We start from the raw sequence: 16,780 nt of genomic DNA, 5'->3' as shown, positions 1-16,780 counted from the left end.
GAACCACTGCCTCCCGGAGAACGTGTAGAAGCTCTGCTTGTTTGCACATTGTTTGTTTATTTGTGTAGGTTTTCATCACGTTGACTTATTGCACCGTAATTGCCCCACATTTGTTTACTTTAGGAGCGAGCGTTGTTCGACAGCTGATGCATTTTGATTGCTTCACATTTTCCTAAGTAGTGTGGGATTAATTTCCAAGCAGTGGGGGAGCTGTCAAAATAAACGCAGAGGCAAAATAATATAATACGTGTGTGCACGCGTGTGTCGGTGAGAAAGAGCTAATTACTGCAACTGTTGGTTTGAATACCGAATACTTAAAAACACTTCGCACCGAGGTTACCAACACCTTCAAGAAGCTAAAGAAGTAAATAAAGCAGAACCAAAACAAACCCCACTCTTATGAAGACTGATGATTCAAATATTAAAGTCATCGATATAGAATATGAAACAGTTTATAAATTGTCACAACAATATTTGCATCGATAGAAAGGTTCCTGAGACGCCAAAGGGTTTGAATTCTCTCACTCGTTGCTGCAACCTACCTGCAACATTGTAAAGCAGAGGCGACCGGCCAACGCTGAAATGAGGAGCGGCATTTAATAATATCACTTTGTTATGAAGTGGTTAAACTAATGATGAGAGGAGCTGCATCAGGATCTGTCCATCTCAGCACAAGATTATGAACCCTGACAAACCTGGGATCCTATCGCTGTCCGTCACAAATGTGTCCGTGGATCTAACTGTTCTGAGTCGTCTGGCAGGAATATATCACAAATCACACCGCTGTTCTTACGAGAGCGAGCCGGGTCTCCTGCTGCTCTTTTGCAGTCAAAGGTTCTTTATTGAAGCTGAAGAGAAAAAGAAGTCCTCAGTGCTGACTCACTGCCCCGAGCTCAAGTGTTTAAAAGCAAAGTCCTAGTCAGGAACTCTAAACCTTTAAAACACTCAGAAGGCCACAAACACACTGCGGCTAAACACACTTGTGGCTCCTCATCCTGTGAAGTTCAAACACAGTTCGCTGGTGAAGAAGAAGAAGGACAGATAGATACGGCTCCCGAGTCCTGAATCTGAGTCTGCTGCGTGACAGAAATCCTCTGAATCCGGTTATCAGTGCTGGCAGCAGAGAGCGGAGGGCCGCCGTGGTCAGGAACGGACGATTTACAGGTCTGAGAGTGATGCACATGCTTTTGCTCCGCTGACATCGTCGAACGCCTCCGAGTGTTGTGTTTGTGAGGAGGAAAAGAAAGACGCTCCGCTGTCAGCCGACCCTTTTATCAACAGCTGACAGATAAATGAATGCCTCCAGTTACCAGCTCTGTCAAGAGGACAGAAAATACAGACTCGCCCGGCAGTTTCCAAGCTGCTTCATGAAGAGTAGATGTTACAGCGGGATATTTAAAGTCACGGCGGGACTGACAGTCATTCCCAGAACACAGAGTGTGTGTATGTTCTCTCTATGTGATGCTTTCATTTATTTCAGCAATAACGAGGCTGATTAAACTCTATTAGCCGCAGAGGAAGAGGAGGCGGGAGGAGACGCCGTGACCTCAGCATTTTGTATGTGTCTGACCTTCTTGTAATGAGCTGCAGTTTGCCTTTTTAATTCAGATGATGAGCTGAGCTGAGCTGAGCTGGGTTTAACTGAACCAGACAAGATTAGACTGAACAATACAAACTGGAAATGACTTAAATGTATTATTTAATCTAAGAAAGTAGGACCGGAGAGGTGGTGTCATGAGATCACTATGCTGTTTTACTCTGTTGTCTTTTGATTTTAAAAGTGCTCTATGAATACATTTGATCGGAGGACAAAGAGAAGACTGACTTGATGCCAAAACTGCTTATTTCAGAGGAAGATTTCGTATTCTGGAAGATTTAAAACATCAGAATTAAAACAGAGAAAACTAAGAAAGAAACACTGAATAATACACTTCTTCACTTTATGTGTGTGTTTGTTTGTTTGGCAAAAGCCGAGAGGAGTTCCAGATTCTACCGCCTTTCACATTGTCGCTTTGATTTTGAAAATAATATTGATTACATCTGATTAGTCTTTGCCTAAATCAGCATGAAGTCACAAGACGAGCTGATTTAAATCTACATTTCATCATCTGTCATTACATCTTCTAACAAAAGGAAAAACATGTAAATAATTCTTCAAACATGTTTTATATTTATTTGCCACATGATTTGTATGCTATTTATGCATGTTATCCGTTAGAGACTGCAGCCAAACAGAGCAGCTGAACATTAGCATGCATCTCTGCATCGACCTTTAGCTCCAGGAGGTCACAGCGTGCTGGCAGGTTGATCCAGATCTCACCAAAACCTTCTGTTTTACCACCGCGGAGCGAGTCCCTGCTGAGAGGACTCCTCGGTTACACCAGATGCAGACCTCAACGCTGCGGTGAGCCTTCTGCTAATTGAGGTTTTTTGAAAGAACGCAGTGAGAAACTCACACCGACCCGCTGAGTGTGCTGCAGATACAACAGCACGATGATGTAGTGCTTCCTGTTTCCTAAAGTAAGATCCAGCGGTGCTTTGGCTCAGGCCGACCTCGGGGTTCTGCATTCTTTCCTCAAACCCTCCACATGATGACTTTCCTTATTTACTCAAGCTGTGAAACGTGAACACATGCTGCCGCTGCACAGAAGTGATCGGGATCTGCTAACGCCTGCAGGTTACGCTGCCGCCAGTCCTTCGACGCCTAAATTATGTGGACGAGATTAAATTATGTGCGGGAGATTAATCCCGGGGAGCCGGCATGCAGATGCGTCTGAGATCTGCACGGCGAGGGAGAATTAATGCTGACGGCTTCACAACGCTCCACTGACTGTGTTTCGTACAGCAATGCAGATAAACTCGGCTCCTGTCTCGCTCCCTCTCGCCTTTCTTCCACAAGTTTTTCACAATCCCACATCCATCAGAAGTGCTGGTCCCTCCAGCTGTGTCTCTCCAGCCTGAACCCTTTATCTGTCTCTACCTCTCCTGATCTCCCCTCATCTCTCTGTTACACCTGCAGTTTGTGTACGCAGCGATTTGTTTCCCCTCATCTTATCTTTCCTCTTCAGAAGTCCCTCATCCTTCACTCTCTGCAGCTTTCACATGTTCTGCTCTCTTTCCGTCTCATTGCCTCCTCCTCGGCTCCGACTCCCCTCGTCTGCGCCTCGTCTCTCCGGCTCCGGCATCTTTTAAACACTGGTGTTTGTTTACAGTCAGTATCCCAACCTAGCATCGTTTTCCATCATGTGATGAGTCATCTAAGGCTCATGTTGTAGCACACATGTTGAGTTACAGTCGCCATGAAGTTGCTGATGATAATATGCTGACTATTACTGCTTTGTTGGGAGTCAGAGCTTGGAGACCGGGCAGTGACGAACGCTGACGCAGCGCGCCATAACTCTGTAACGATGCTGCTCGTTGCCAGCAGCGCGGCACACAAACAGACGAACAATAGTGGCACGACAGGCCGTTCGCTGTGAACTCCAGAGAGCGGCCTGCTGCCACCCGCCAGCCATTGTTATCGCTAAACAGAGCCTCCGGAGAGGCTGACAAACGGTCCACTTCCTGCCTGACGTGTGGGAGCGACGACCTTCAGACACGCTTCAGACAAATGTGGGAGAAGCTGAGCACCGTGGTGGACAGCTGTCATGTGACGTTAGCAAGGTGCCGGGATTCTAAACTGTCCTGGAAATGAGCCTCACTGTGCAGCAGCACGGCCGCAATGGAAGAAAATAACTGTCCATGACAACAATCCCTCAATCTTCCCAGCTGGAACATACTTACAGGCAAACATGCGTGTACTGATAACGATTTTAAGTATAATGCATAATTATAAAAGTCCTGTTTTCAGCTCCAAGGCCTGAGGCACTGTCCACACTGACTACAGGCAGGCAGAGCTTTAGGTTACTAACAGAGATGTTAGAAAACACCTTCTAAACTGCAGATTGGTTAAGACTTACTTTGTATAGTTTAAATGGATGGATTACTGAAAGGGCCTTTTGGATATAGGCCCAGAGGAAAACGACCAAAAGCAGACGTAAAAAGACTACAAACAGATGTACAAAGACTACAAACAGATGTACAAAGACTACAAACAGATGTACAAAGACCAAAGAGATACGCAAAAACACTACAGAGAGAAGCAAAACGACCAAAAAGAGACACAAAACCAACACAAAGAGATTCAAAACCACTTTAAAGAGTTGTAAAGCCAAAAGATTACCAAAAAGAGACGCAAAGTGACCATTAAAGAGATGCAAAACCACTACAAAGAGGGAAGCAAATCCACCAAAGAGATGTAACACAACCAAATGTATGTCCCTTCTAATCTGTGGCTCTTATTCTGATGTCGGAGGGGGGGGGTGAGAGATTTTTAAGTATTAAAATGTGAGTTTGAAGAACTCTCTCTGTTTTTATTATCATTATCATTTACAAACTATTACATCCAAAGGGCAGCGACAGAAGTGATCGGTTGGTCGACAGCAGCAGCTCCTGGAGCGGTGTTCATTAAAATGCTGCTCAAATGTCAGATTCCACGTCGTTAGGGCGATCCAATGAGAAACCAAAGGATGCCTCGTGCAGCTGCAGGCAGAGAAGACTCGCTGCTGCAGGAGGAGGTTGTGTGATACTCGTTCCACACTTTGATGGACTCGTCCCCGAGTGACTCGATGAAGCCTCCTGCTGCTCTGACTTCCTGCCAAACTCCCCTCAGATCCTCCGACTCTGTTCTTTAAGCCCGACCTGAATCCAGGAATCACAGCGACGATCCTCATCCTCAGAGGGAAGACTTTCTCCTTTTCTTATTCCTGTTTTGTTCATTTGTATGAAAGTATATCACTTGTGTTAAAGTACTTAAATCAAGCTTGGGTATCAGCAGCAGACATTGTATATATATATATATATATATATATATCTGAGGGCCAAACAGCAGCAGGAAACAGAGGAATAAGCAGAAAGTGTCCCTTCGTCTTCAGCCACTCAGCAATAAAGCTGCAGATCTAATGAGAGAAAGTGCAGCGAGCGGAACTTAAGAGCCAAGTTTACTGCCTGTTATTATATGTGGGTGGTTCTCTCTCTCTTCCTCTGTTAACACGTCCTCTTCTCAACTCTCTACCGTCTTTCTCTTCTTCTACTGTTTCTTTCTTCTCACCTCTCTGGCCACTTTGACCTTTCTCTCTCTCTGCTCTCAGTCTGAACACGCTTCATCTCTTTCCGTCCGCGTTGTGCGTCTTCTGCGATAATGAAGCTGAAACGTGTTCATAAATGCACACGTGACTCTTTGGACAGATGTTTTCCCCCCCGAGTCCACAACCGAATACATCCTTCAGTTCCTTCCATTCAGAACGACGCTGAAACGTTCCCGTCTTTCAAAATCAAACATTAAATTGAGTTGAAAAGATGAAACTCAAGAGCTGAAATAATCCGGTCGTACATGTCGTCTCTCAACTCCATCTCAAATCTCTCAACCGAAGATCTCCATCCGACTGTGAACAGCGAGCAGCGCACTGAGACCGGAACCCCAGAAATATGTCCTCTCGTCTCAAGAGGCTTCTCATCGTACCATCGATGGGTTCAGAGGTCGTCCTGCAGCGGGCTGGGTAGAGATTATGTGTGAAATAAGGAGCCGTACTTCGTAGGTATCCCATGACATCTCTTCGTGTGTCAGCCACGTAATCGTGAACCAGGAAGTACAAAGACGGTAAAACTAAGCATTTCATAATCTTTCTAAATGAACGCTGCCGACACTTCTCTCCTCTTATTTTTCTGACTCTCTTCAGTCCGTTTAGCTCAGCTGCCAGTAGATGTTTCAGATAACAAATCAGTGGACGAAGGACAGGAGTGAGTGTTATTTTTGCGCTGAAGTGAAAGTCTTCTTCTGCTTCTGTGTTTAGAGAGAAACGGGCTTTAAAAAGACTTGACTTCTCTTCTCCACCCTCCATCCTTCTGCTTCTCGTCTCCTCATTTACTTCCCTCTCCCTCTCCCTCTCTCTATCTCCCTCTCCCTCTCCCTCGGGAACATCAGCTATCAGCCACCTCATCTTCATTCCATCTTTCCCCCTAAACATCTCTCTTCCTCGTCCTCCGCTACACTTCCATCCATCCCTTCATCCATCCCTGCGATGTTGCTTCAGCCATCCATCTCTCCCTCTTTACCTCCACTCCATCACTCCCGGTGCCCTCTGGTGGTTTTTCTCCAGCTGTCTCGCTCCATCGCTCCTGCACTCCATCAACCTTCACCTCTCTCCGTCTTTTACTCCCACTCTCTCTCTCTCTCTCATGCTGAAGTCTGATACGTTCCCCTGTTACAGTTGCTAAATCCATCTGTCTTGCTTTTTTCTCTCTAGCTCATTTATTGCCGTTTTCTCTTTATCTCCATCCTTATCTTGCATTCTTCTCACCACCTCAACCGTCTCCCCATTCCTCTCTTTCTCCCCCTCTCTTCTCCCTCAGAAACACCTGTCTTCCTCACCTCCATCTCGCCCTTTTCATCCCGTCCATAAAGAGATGTTTACATAAAAGAGAGAGACGCAATCAAAGCAAAATCTACTGACTTATCTTCTCATCAGGGGATCGTAAAGAACTTTTATGAAATCTTCTTCTCTCCATAAAGTTACTAAATGTGGTTGAATGCCGTTTATTAAGTATTAACGCGCTCCAAAGGGGAAATCACAGTTTAATATATGGAGGCAAGCAGACTAACTGGAGTATGAAGATAATTAACCCTGTTGGAACGCAAAAACATCTCATTTTAAATGTTTTGTGAATGAATTGGGGAGTTTTCACACCAAAAAGCACCTCCTCGTTCATTTCAATGAGATAATGAGGCATCGACGATAAATAAATGATCACAAATTAATCAAAAATGATCAAAAATCGAAGATTTTAAGGTCAATTTCTGAATTTTTGAAAAAAAACGCTGCAAGAAACCGTCTGATATGAAGTCGTGGTGTCTTTAGCTGCGACACACTTCCAGGTGAAACAGAATGTTTAGTCGGGGTGTTGTTGCGAGGCGCTGGGTTCCTGAACACAGAGGAACACAGAGCTCTAGACGGTTAAATGAGGACGAGGACGTGAGAAGAATGAATACATCAGACCTCAGCCGCGCTCTTTTGTGAGTATGAATAAACACTCTCTCTCTACCGGGGATCAACAATGAGGACGGCCTGATTACCACGTCAGAAACCTGTGTTTCCTCTGAGGCTCATGATGGAAGTGGCCCCCTTGAGAAGCGACCGGGCCCTCGGGAGAAAATGGTCGGCGGGTAAAGACGTTTCCATCGTGCAGGACACAGAGGAGTCTGGCTGGGTGGCGTTTGATGACGCAATCTGCTGCAAGTTTTGAGAGCGAGGCGAGTAGAACGTTCTGTCTGTTCTTCAGAAGAGTGGATTGTCTTTTGTCTGATTCACCTCCATAAAGATTAACTCCAGTCTTTGTTTGTATTTAATAACCAATGATGAATGAAACAACGTGTAGAGCGGCAAGTAAAAACCCTGCGATGATGCCACGACTGCAACAGTCAGTTTGAGATCTTTTTAATGATGAAGAGTGTTTACGTCACGAGACAAGATGGCCGCATGTCTGACCTATCGGCAGCACGGACCAGAACAAGGACAGTTTATTGTTCATTCAACTTTAGAGGCATCTAACCAGACGTGGGCACGTTCCAGCGGGTAACACGACCTTATAACCGTTAAGGTCATCTTTCATTCTCCAGCTCCTATAATGTGAGTCGTTTCTGCAAAAGTACTGAAGCATTTTGACAACAAGCCGACGGGGAAGTAAAGGTGTGGCTGCACTACGCTGCTAGAATAATTCAATTTGCTGCTCATCTCGTGAACATTTTACTGAAACTGTGACAAACGTCTCAGAGCTCCAGAGTCAGGATGAAGCTCCCACGTATTGATCCTCAGCAGGTCCGATCGCCCGACAGGGAGAGCAGATCCTCTCTCTAACGGGAGGAACTGGAAGAAGGAGGGAATTCTAAAATGATGGCAGATTAGAGGAGGACATATTGAAGGAGAGGAGGATGCAGAGGGAACATGAGAGAGGGAGAACGCTGGTGCAAAGAGAATGCTAGTTTGTTTCTGGTCTGGAAAAGAGATTTAAAAAGGAGGAGGAGAAATGTAAAAGGGAGGATGAATGAAAATAAAGAGGAGTAAAGAGGAAGGGGAGGATTGGGATAGATAACTCTGCTCTGTTGTGTTCGAGGACCGTAGTGCTGCAGCTTTCATGAAAACGGGCCACAAAGAAAAAGGGCAAAGAGGATCTTAATTGGAATCTTAATTAGTGCCCCGAACAACCTCAACCCTGAGACGCAACCTCTCCGGCTCTGGAGGAGGATGGAGGAGGGCGGGGCTTCCCTGCGGCTGATGGAGGAGGTTTAAGGTGTCGCTGCGTCTCGAGCCGGGAGCTTTGGGGAAGGATTCAACATGCAAACAGGAAATCAGATCGTTACCGCTCTGCTGAGTGAGAATGTGCTCAGCGGAGCGTCCATGAGAGGCAGAAGACACACGAGGCTGTTGTCTCCCCGTGATGATGATCAGTGTTCCCGTCTCACATTCAGGCATGTTTTGGAGGATCTTATTCGTGGCGACGCGCAGTAGAGTCAGGCGGCAACATCTGACTCAATACGTGCACTTCTTCTGGCTCCTCATCACGTTCCCGCACAACTCAACTAAACGTGTTTAAAGTTGTGAATTTAAACAAAACAAAAGTACCTTGTTAGCTTCAGTTAAAAACATCAACATTTTAGTCTATTATTATTTTAATTTGTTGTGTTTGTGCTGCGACAACATTCCAAGAAAATCTTTGTTGTTTAATTTGAACGTGTGTTTATGTTGATTTCCTGATTTGTTTAAAAATAAAAAATAAAGCAAGAAGAAGAACTCCATCTTGGTTTGGCTTAAAGTGAACATGTTCAGGCAACAATATGTTTTGTTTGACGCCGGTCACCAGCAGCATGACAGCCCCGTGTGCATTTTGAATCATTCAACACAGCTGACTCATTAGAAACTCATTTGTGATTCTTCAAAAGCAAACGTACTCCACGACCAAATACGTTCCCCTCCAAACATAATGCATTGTGCCGTCTGAACGTGACTTCTAGGAGACATTGAGAATAAAACAGCTTGCTTTGCAGATATCATCTCTCTAATCTCGTCATCTAAACAAATGCAACGTCAGCGACATGAAGAGCTTCTGTGTTTCCATCAGGTGCTCTTCCAGATATCAATGTGGGAGGAAACAGCTGAACGTCAGCTGAACGTCTTGACGAACGTTTGGTTGATTTGCAGGTCAAAGTATCAAGGTTTAAAACCGACAAAGCGGATCCTCCCACACCGAAACAGCTGAGGCTGATCGGAGGGTTGGTGGTTCGAAACCCGGCTCCCTCCGGTCTAGAACGGACTTGACTGAACTGAAAGCTTTTGATTCAGGTTACACACACACACACACAGAGCAGCAACAACGTGGCGGACCACAGAGCAGAAGAAGAAGAAGGACACACGTGCGATATCATCACAGACTAACTTCTACATTCACGACCTTGGCCTGGCTGGAGCCGCAGAAGAAGAAAACGAGGCGACCGAGAGAATTCTGGCAGATGAAGCTCGGTTGGCTGATGATGATGCAACTCTTCTGTTGCGTAACGCTCTAAATATAGAACCCAAAAAGGCACCCGGCGTTCAGGGGAGAGGAGACCGCCGGCTGAACTGAAAATATCTCAACCCCCGGTGCTGCCTACAGTCCTGGGGGAGCCTCTGCCCCCCCCCCCCCCACCACCACCCCTCTATTCCTCTTTGATCCTTCCCTCCTTTCCTCCTTTGGTTTCCTTTCACCGTGACTTATTTCATCCCTTTCTCTTCTAATCCCACTTTCTCTTCTTTGGTTAATTCTTCTGCGTCCCATCCCTGTTTTTTCCGTCCTCCCTGTCAGCCTCTCCGTCCATCCCATAATCCCTCTGGTGGCCCCTCCACCAATCCCTCCATCCAAACTCTCCAGACTTTTTCTATTCCACCTCTCTGTCTTCTCATTCATCTCCACTGTCATCACCTCCCTCCATCCATCCATCCTTCATCGTGTCTCTCCTCTTCCTCTCCCTCCTCCATAAATCATTCTTTCCTCCACCTTTCCTCCTTCATCCCTTCCTCAATAACGTTTTATGATTCATCCCCCAAATCCTCAGCTCATCCTCTTTCTGGCTCAGATTTTTCTATTCATCCCGTCTCCTCCTTTCAGCCTGTGTTTAATGAGCATCCCTCTGCTCTCCCTCTCCCTCCATTGTTCTCTCTCCTCCTCTTTTCTCTTTTACACATTTAGCTGAGGGTCACGGCCCTCGCAGCGATGTCAGCGTTTTAATAAAACACCTCCGACTCAACAACAAACAACCAACGACAGAAGCTTGCCTCTGACACACGGTCCGAGCGCCTCCTCATCCGAGCGCCTCCTCATCGTCTAATCGACTTTAAATCCTGTCGACTGAAAGTACCAAGTGGGGAAGAAACTGCTCCGGTCAATCGATACCCGATATCGATCGGTTTTGTCCCCAGATCCATAAAAACAAAGACTATGTGTATGTTGAGTGTTCTGCTGAGTGGCTCACTACAGCGGCAGCTACAGACCATACAGTCTGTGGTGTGGTGAAGTCCAGCGTGGTGTATTTGATGATTCGAGTTGGTAGTTAAGAATACAGAGATTCCACCAGAAATGTGGAAAAAATAAATAAATACAAATAAATGGAGAAACCCAGAGAAGCAGCAGCAGACGGATCCGTCTACACAGCAGACAGCCAAGTACTACAAAATAAATAAACTTTACAGTATACACAATAACAGAGAATCACACAATGATATTTATGTAGAAGTTAAGAGCTTCCACTCCTCCTTCCTTCCTTTAATTTAGTCATACGTAATTATACAACAAGCTATAATTGAATTTGTTGCGCTACATCAATCTTCTTAATTGGCCTGGCCTTCGTGTTTCAGCCTGTGTGTGTGTGTGTGTGTGTGTGTGTCTGTGTGCAGGTTTACGTGGCTCTGCATTCAAATGTGAGCTTGAAAGAGTAGGATATGTACCGACACACACACACACACACACACACAGGGATTTTTCTTAAACAGTGATAAATTGTCTATTATCACATCTACGTGAGGCGGCAGGGTGACTCGTTTCTGTGTGTTAGAAGAGGTGAGGACGCTTGGGATGCAGTAGCACCTTTGGATTCTTAGCACGTTTAAGTGTGTGTGTGTGTGTGTGTGTGTGTGTGCGTGTGTGTGTGTGTGTGTGAGAGAGAGAAAAAATGAATTGTAGCGATGCTGCTGTTTTCTCTGCATTTTCAAACTCTCTCTCTCTCTCTCTCTCTCTCTCTCTCACACACACACACACACACACACACACACACACACGTCTCTTGCGGTGCTTAGTCATGACGCAGCGAGGCAGCGGTATCGCCATGGAAACACTGGTCGGAGTGGACCAGTGAGACGGCAGCGGTGGTTAAAGGAGATATTAGCAGCATTTGTCGGTTACGGTTTGCAAACAACATTCAGAGTTTCCCCGGAGTCGCTCCCGTTTGCCCGCTTGTCGCTTCGCTATATTTTTGTGTTTTTTTTCGGGCGTTGTGGCCACCATCTCCGTAGCTTCCTCTTGAGTGTATACTCACTATGTGGCACTTGGTCGCTACGGTGTTATAGAGAAACGTCCTCAGCACAGCAAAATAAGAAAACACTTATTTTTGTACGAGTCTAGAGGTTGTTGTTTTTTTGTAGAAAAGTATTTACGTTCATTATAAATTCTCTATTAATCGCTTCATTGTTTACTTTAGAATAAGCACTAAATGTCCCAAAGCTTAAGTTTATGTCTTTAAGTTGAGTGTTCAGCGCAACAAACATTCAGTTAGAAATCAAATTTGACAGAGAAGTAAAAAGCTGGAACCAGAAGAAAAACGACCTAATATCCGACTGATCCGTTGAGCTCTAATTATGAATATTTGTATTATGATGTTAATATATTTTAAATGGTTGTAAAGCAGGTAAAAAAGCCTTGTTCCAAATCAAAGATGAGCGACTCATCAACACTGAATTCTATCAATAATTCAAAGCAAACACAGACGGAGTATGAACATTAATAACAGATCAATACAGATCTCAGGGACTGAAAGAAAGCAGCATTAATCATTTGTTGTGTGAAACGTCCTGTTCTGAATCTCCAGTCTGCAAATAATCACCGCCCTGTCCAGAAATATGACAAATATGTTTACCTTCAAAGTCAGAAGTTAAAGTAGGTTAAAGTCCTCACAGGGCAGTACGACTCGAACAGAGCTAATTCAGCACCACGGACAGCTCCTTTCCTCTTTTTCAACACCAGGGGGCGACTCCTCTGGTTGTATAGAAGTCTATGAGAAAATGACTCTACTTCTCTCTTGATTTATTACCTCAGTAAACATTGTAAACATGAGTTTATGGTCTCAATCTCTAGTTTCAAGTCTTCTTCAATACAGCATGATGTTCATTTAGTACATTATGGTCCATTTAGAGTCAAACAGACCATAAAGCAGGGGATGCTTTAGGGCGGGGCTACACAATGATTGACAGGTCTCTACCAGAGACGTATACGGCGTCTCTACGTCACTCCTCCTCAGTCCAAATATGGTAACCTCCGTTCATCGGTTGCGGAAAAAGACAACAAGGCAACGGCCGTAATCCAAGATGGCGACCGCGAAATCGCCGAACTCGAGTCTTCAAAACATCCACAAACCAACGAGTGACATCACGATGACTACGTCCACTTCTTATAAACAGTCTGTGAACTCAACCACACAAAATGACGTGGACAGATGTGCAAAATAAAAAAGTGTAGCTGTCCATGGTGCTGAACTGAAGGCCAGTTCTTACGATCTCTTACAAAAAGTTATGTTTTTCTACAAATCTCAAGCAAGTCTTCAACAGAAGATCAATTATTGTTTAGTTTAGTTTGGTGAATGAGATCAGTGTCGATGTCAGGAATGAACATGTGAGTAACAAGGTCGCATATGTCAGTCACCTTGTTTACCCAGCGATGCTATGACTACTGTGAAAACACACACACACACACACACACAGAGTATTGAGCCTGAGGCCTGTTTTGATGGATGCTTGCCTACGTGTGTTTGTTTGTGTGCGTGTGCATGTGTGTGTGTGTGTGTGTGTGTGTGTTGGGTTAATTAGCCAGGAAGACAGCAGGCAGACATCAAGACTGCTCCCTTTGATCTGATGCAGCTAAGTACTTCCCGGAGACACACACACACACACACACACACAAGCTTTCTCAACAGGGATGACAATTGCAGGTTTTATTGTGACATCCACACACACACACACACACACACACACACACACACACACACACACACACACACACACACACACACTCTCTACATTCTGTTTCTGTTGCTCAGACAGCAGAAGAAGAACAGGCTTTGTAATTATGAACCATCAGCTTCAAACTCACTTCCGTTACACAACCGTGTTAACCTGAGTGTGCATGTGTGTGTGTGTGTGTGTGTGTGTGTGCGTGCGTGTAGATTTACTATGGCTGCGATTATTTTGACTGATATTAGAATTGCGATATTATTTGTGATATTAGAGTGACTGATTGTTTGATGATTCTGTGACGATGTGAAGACCAGAACCTCAACATTTACTTTTAAATAGTATTTTGACACAATTCGACCTCGATTTGATTATAGCAGAAGGACTTTGATCAAATTCAGATTAATGGAGCCGCCATCATATTTAGCTCAACGTGAAGGTCAGTAAAACATTTTGCACTGAAGATTTGAAGCAAGAAAAATAAGAAGCAATGGGCTCAGATATCAGGGTCAGAGAAGGAATAGAGGAAGAAGATGAAGAGAGTGAGAGCGATGAAGAAGAAGGTGCAGAAGGAGAATGAGATGACAAAAGAAGGAGAAGAAGAAGAAGAAAAAGAAGAAGAACAAGAGGAAAATAAATGGACATTTCAGAAGATAGAGCTCCAGAAGGAGAACGTGACATCTATACTGAGATGTTTAACATTTGAGCTGCAGCTGATCGTCTCTCACACTCACAGAGATCCATACCATGAATAATAATCATCTCCATGCATGGTGAACGTGTCATGAGAGTGTGAGCGGTTAGTTGTTCGTACCTCGATGCGTTTCAGCTTAAATAACTTTAATGAAGTGGGTTTGGATCTGTCGTACTAAACCGAAGTGCCTCGGCCCTCTCTGTCCATTAAGGAGCTCATCGCTCTGTGGAACTCATTACGGACGGAAACACCGACTCCTCATCGTAAAGAAAGAGAGTCCTCGAGGAAGACGAGGGACAGGAAGACAGATGTCCCGAGTCAGCTGTCCTCTCATAGTCCGTCTAAAGACCCGTCAGCCTGCGGATGTCAAGATGTCAAAGTGAAATTGCCCTTCTGAGACGGGAAAAGAGCATCAAGAAATGAGGGAGAGATCGAAAGATATCAACGTGGAAAACGAGAGATCGACAGCTTAGAATGATATGAAACTGTATTCTAACAGCAGGTTAATGCAAGAAGAAATAATGACGTCGAACGCTGGTGGAGGAAAATAAACGAGCTCTGAATGTAAATGAGATGCTGTAGACGGGGAACGAGATTTCAAAAACACGGGAAGAGGCCGAGACAGAAGCAGACAGATGGAGATTCACTTCCTCCTCCGACGTGAACAGCAGCCCTGAAGAAGAGCTGAAGACATCAGCCTGTCCTGTCATGGCGGAGGAGCAAACCGCCGCCTGAGGACCAGACGGAGTCATTTATCTGATCACTCACTGAATCCACCCGTCTTTAAAAACAGTGGCTGCTAATGAAGCGAGTGTGACGAACGCTTTGAGGCTGAACGCAGAGAGGAACGGAGACAGGAAGTAAACCGTCAAAGTAAAGTGTAATAAACAGGAAGAGAAGAAGAGAAGGAAAGGAGATCCGGTTTGATGGATGTCACTGTTTTCCTGATGCACAAACAAACAGCAGCGTTGTGTGACGTGAGAGCTGATGGTGGATGATCGTGAGACATGGAGGGAAACACTTCACCCAGTTCACAATACTGTTTAAAATAGAACTTTAACTGAAGTGAAGAAAGCTGCTTCAATGTGACGACCAGCGCTGACGTATTACGTGCTATTTGATGCATGTTTGGTGCCCGAGATGCACGGTGTGAGACGTGACAGCGATTCCTGTCCCGAGGTGCATCGGTCCTCGCCCCCCCCCCGCCTCCCCCCAGCGACCGAGGCTGTCATGGTTTCCAGCACGGTTGTCCTGACAATAAGCGTGGCGTGTCTTACAGCACGGGGCCCGTCGGGAGACAATCTGTCCGGGTACGAAGAATCTCAGACACACACGACGAGGGACAAGAGACGGGGGGGAGGGGGGCATATAGACACACGGTATTAGCACACACACACACACACACACACACACACACACACAGCCATGATGTACAGCTGGCACGCGTTGAGGAAAAAATCTCAAGACTCTCACACATGTACATTTTTCATCTTACAAACATTAAGCAAGCATTTTAAAATGCACACACACACACACATACACATGCTCAGCTGGATGCCTCTTCTGCAGTGTGTGTGTGTGTGTGTGTGTGTGTGTGTGCGTGTGTGCGTGTGTGTGTGTGTGTGTGAGTAGATGTAAATACACAAAAGCATTAATATTGAAACATGCAGTAAGGATGACAAACACTCCGTCTCTCTGTGGTCATGTGATCTAATCAGAGCTAATGTGTTTCCATAGCGGCCTCAGAGGGCTGTCCATCAGTCAGACAGGGCCGGGGGGGGGGGGGGGGGCATACACACAAAAACACACATTACGCTCGAGATATTCACTCATTCATACATTCTCCTGCAAAATAACACAAATAATGAATGACTGGTCCTGAGTCTGAGACAAAGGTTTGTATCACCAGAGTCACACAAGGACTCGGCATTTTCTGTCCCCACAAATATAAAAGTTATTGTTTTCTGCTCGAACAAAACGTTTACAGGCTTACAGTCAGAGAGCAGCACACTCTGCCCCGCCGAGGTTGCAAAATGTATAAATATATGTCTGATGTGTCTTTGTATTGGACATCGGCCTTGTGTTTGGAGTGGAATGTTCAGCTCACACTGATACAAGTTTTGGATTATTTGTTATTCATCAAAACAAACATACCTGGTCCCTAGTTTGGGATTTGTTGGTTTAATAAAGACTGAATTATTCAACAGCAGCGATGAGCGCACTGAAACAGAGAGCAGCAGCTCACTTGCAGCTTGTTGTCTTCTTCTCCTTTAATCAATTGTGTGAGACACTGAACACATTTTTCTGAAAGAGGATAAAGAGAGATTGCTTGACCTGTAGTTCCACTTTAACTGTCCCCCTGAGGCGTGAATAAATACCATCCGTCACGGGCACAGAGCTCATCTCCTCCTTGCACTCATGCGCACCCTGCAGCTGGAAGGTTAATATGCGACGCGTCGTCGTTCGCTGGGAGACGCCGGAGTTCACCACCGGAGACAGAAGTGGAGGGGCAGCAGAAGAGCTTCTTACAACGATGTGAGAGTGAGATTAAAGGAAGCAAAGAGTTTAAATGCAGATAACTTTGTCTCGACTGACATCTGAGTACAAGCAAACACCTTAATAGTTATGTAAAGAAGCTGCAGGAGCCTGGTGACCTAAGACAAAGCATGCTGTCTCAAAGGAAACAGCCGGTCCATGATGTCCCATCTCTTCTGTAATGTAGACAAGAAGCATATCAATA

The sequence above is a fragment of the Anarhichas minor genome, unplaced genomic scaffold (genome assembly GCF_050575085.1).
Source record: "Anarhichas minor isolate MPS153535 unplaced genomic scaffold, ASM5057508v1 ptg000016l, whole genome shotgun sequence".
Taxonomy (NCBI): Eukaryota; Metazoa; Chordata; class Actinopteri; order Perciformes; family Anarhichadidae; genus Anarhichas; species Anarhichas minor.
This window is presented reverse-complemented; position numbering follows the sequence as displayed.